Source organism: Miscanthus floridulus, chromosome 16 (assembly GCF_019320115.1).
Source record: "Miscanthus floridulus cultivar M001 chromosome 16, ASM1932011v1, whole genome shotgun sequence".
Lineage (NCBI taxonomy): Eukaryota > Viridiplantae > Streptophyta > Magnoliopsida > Poales > Poaceae > Miscanthus > Miscanthus floridulus.
This window is the reverse complement of record NC_089595.1, coordinates 35,015,986-35,019,904: the sequence shown is the minus strand read 5'-3', so window position 1 is coordinate 35,019,904 and position 3,919 is coordinate 35,015,986. Positions and strand designations below refer to the sequence as shown.

At 46.5% G+C, this 3,919-nt stretch overlaps 1 pseudogene; it reads right to left on the bottom strand.

Moving 5' to 3' along the window:
* Positions 1-432: 432 nt before the first annotated feature.
* LOC136511995 (putative histone deacetylase complex subunit cti6) lies at positions 433-3,635 on the bottom strand (annotated as a pseudogene).
* Between the last annotated feature and the right edge of the window lie 284 nt (positions 3,636-3,919).

Below are 3,919 nucleotides of genomic sequence, written 5' to 3'. Positions count from 1 at the left end.
AGTTTTCCAATCCTCTGATTTCCTACTACACTCTCCTCTTATTCCTGCGTTTCTTTCTATTCCTCTATTTTTTATTCGTCTGTTTTCTATTCCTTCGTTTTCTAAATAGGCCGTCAGGAGAGCTGAAAGCCTGAAACTACTCAAAAAAGAACTCGAAGGCCTTTGGGGAGCTCCGTTTCCCAGGCAAGTAGGCAACCCTTACTGGAGAGACTCCAAACACGCCAGAATCCGCTTTCCTATCACACACCGCTCCGCATGCGCGCAGCCGCGCCGTGACACGCCGCAGGCCAAAAGCCGACGAGGCCGGGGGCAGCCGAATCTGTTTCCCGTAAAACTCCAGTACAACAAACCCTAGATTCTCAGCAAATGGCAACCTCAATGCTCTGCTCACTACCCAAGGATATGTAAAACCAATGCTATGACACAAGAACGAAGAACAATTTGCAGACATTCAAGCCGGATAGGCATCAAATATCCCACATTTTCCATATAGTCATCAGGGTTCATATGACGAACAGTTCAGAGCTCATTACACCACCCAGAATCCAGTGAACTATAATTTTAATTCCCAAATCGAGCATCAGACAGCAACTCCACCAAGTCAAAAACAGTCTCAAAAAGTTTATTGCAGGTCCAAAACGAACAAGGGGATATCAGAGCTCAAAAGGTATCTATTGATCCAAAATCAGGGGAATTCACCGCACAGGCTGCTGGTTGTAGTGGCTCTTCTCTTTCTTCATCGCTGCGGCAAGCCTGGCACTCCTTGCTGCAGCCTCAGATGCAGCGATCTTTGCTGCAGCGTCCATCTCTTTGCTCGACTTCTTTTTCTTCATAAAGGCTACCTTCTTTATGCACTCCTTGACATCCACAGAAGTTGTATCTTCATCAGGTTCTGCAACAGCTGCTTCTTCCAACCCATTGGCCTGATCCTGCGCTTCCTTTGGCTCCTTTGAAGACTTGTCTTTCTTTCTTAGATTTCTTCTTCTTTGAGTTCTTGCTTTCTAGAGGAGCAGGTGCATCGTCCTTTTTCTCTCCATCTGCAACTTGATCTGCGCCTTTCTTACCTGCAACAGAAGATTCAGCATCACCATAAAGGAAGTGGTAAATCTTGAGTCAACATGGCCAACCAGGAAGGCATCAACACAACCAGATTGAGTTTGTTCAGTTTTCATGGAATTCTTCCTGAAGGGAAATTCTTTGGAGAAAGAGAACAGCATGTATTAGAACTTACCATTGGATTCATCTTGAGTGGAATTGTTTGATGTCCCAAGGCCCAACTCAGCCAAAACAGCATCAAGTTCAGCAAGTTCTTTTTTCTTCAGTTCCTTCTTGGAAAGCTGTCTTTCAGTATCTTTGGGTGGTGCAGGTGGAGCTGCAGCATTCTTCACAGTTGGTTCAGCAGGGACAGCATCTTCTGCTTCATGCTCATGCTCCTCATCAGCATCAGCATCAACCTCATCATCTTCACTCTCAATCTCCTGCAATGTGGAAGAGGCATTTAGAGAAACATGGTATATTCAGGTAAGAATATTGCATAATATACTTAGACAGAACTGACAGCACTGAGCTAAAATGGAAGACATGGAAAGGTAGACAAAATAAGCTCAGTCAATGTATGACTTGGGAGGCAAGAGTACTTAATAAATGCAGAACCATATGCTCCAACAACATATTTTAAAATAGGAACAATGCAGTAGTGGCTTCTTACGATGCTCTAAACCTAACACAGTAGCATGGTAACATATATATAACACCTTACACAAAAGAACTTCTGATGTTCTGATCCAATCGACAATATCAAAATAAGGCGGCAATATTCACAAATGGTCCGACAATACAGATGAGAGACACTATTTCATAACAACAACCAATGTGTACAAACTTTTTTACCTCAGCCCTGTTGCAGGAGTGCATTTAGATGTCTGGAGGTACTAAACTAGTACAAAAGGTATGCCAAATCTAGAAACAAAAAGGCAAGAATCAAGGAATCAATATGGCCACATGCAAAGATAAAAGCGCATACCCTTGTAAAGATATTTTAGTTGCATATCAAAAATAGGCAGGCGGCACTAATCCAGCAATCCAATCTATCTGTAACTAGACTACTAACACTGATTTTGCTTTTGTGTCCATGGAGCCCACTAGCCATGCCTTGTTCCCTATCTGATTCTCTAACCTACCAAGCTTTTACAGAGTTATTTATTTGTATCACAACCTTTTCCACTTCCCATATGTGTGCAATTCTCAGCAAGCATTACAATGCTACGATTACAACAGCAAGAATTAGAATTTCTCGATTTCTTAGGGCATTGAAGTTGCTTTTGTTACCATGGAGCCCACTACGTGTTCTTGATTCCCTATCCGATGACCCTAGTTCTTTTTCCGAAAAGAGGAGCATCCCCATTTCCATTAACGCCATACTTTTTTTTTTCTACTTCCCACATGTTCGTGATTATTATTAATTTATTATCAACTTACGTTACGATCCTATGGCCACAACAGCAGGAATTTTGATAACAAGTCAGTTCATGTACCATCAAGGCTTATAATTCTTAGTAACCTGAAACCGCAATCCGTTACTTGCTTACTGTGTAAACCGTTAATTCAAATGTTCCCAGGATATAACGGCTAGCAGCGTTTTGATAATGGATAATGACAACTACTAGCCTTATCATTCAGCATCCAATTCAGTGCAAGATACCTATGACCCACTAGGCAAATTTTATTCCATGAAAGCACTCGAACATGATACTAAAATTAGCGCCTGCCAGCAATTGTCTTCAGATCACTCTACATACCACCATCAAGAGTGCATATATATATAGAATAGAACATAAACATAGACTTATAATAATAATAATAAAGAAAAGGAAATCCTGGCCTGACGAATTGTGCCACTCAGCTATCCACAAAGCACAATAAATAGATGGAGAAAGAAAACGGGATGGAATTGAAGCGAGACAGACCTCTTCCAGCGCGGGCGCGGCGTGCTGGTCCTCGGCGGAGTCGCTGCGGTGGGCGTCGCCCCAGACGGGCATGGGAGGCGGCGCGGTGGTGGCGAAGTAGTCATCGTCGTCGTCGTCGTCGACGTCGGCCCAGGACTTGGCGGTGAGCGGCGCGGGCGCCCAGAAGACCTCCGGCTTGGGGCCCTCCTCCCTGTCCCTGGCGGCGGCGGGCTTGGCCGCCGCCTTGTCCGCCGCCGCCGGCTTCTTCTTCTTCTTCTTGAGCGTCTCGAGCGCCGCGAAGACGTTGCCGCTCCCGATCTTCGGCTCCTCCGCCGCGCCTGCTGCCGCCGCCGCCCGCCATCGCCGCACCGCAGCAGCCGCGAGCGCGCAAGGGGAAACCAGAATTCCGATCTCCGGCGGGCGACGCACGGCCCCGCGATCTGCGGCGCGCGCGGGCGGGGATGGAGAGCACGATGTGGGAGTGGAGCCGGGAGGAGGGGACGGCGCTCGCTAGGGTTTTGCGGGATCGGTCGGGGACGACAGGTTGGGTTTGAGTTGGATGGATGGATGGATTTGCGGTGCTCGGAGAGAAAGACGAGAGGAGAGGCGACCTGCAAAATTATCCGCGAGTAGAGAGCAGAGAGGGGGAGGAGGCGGCTGCGGGCGTTTGTAGTCGTGCTTGTGCTGTTGAGTGGAGTCGGACGGCGGCGAGCACTTACTAATTAAGAGAAGAAATACTCAAAAAATCCATATCTATGTCGACACGTAATTTTTAAAGGTCCTAAATTCTTTCTTTTTACTCTCTCGCTCTCTTCACCATCTGGTCGTCGCTCACCCTCTCGTCATTTTCACTCTGTCCACCGTCCGTCCAGTCTTCGCTAGTCGCCCTTTATTTTTAACTTTTGTCTAGGTTTAAAGTTAACATCGCACCACTCAAGTCATAGCCTCGTCATCTGAGCCTGTTCATATTGTGG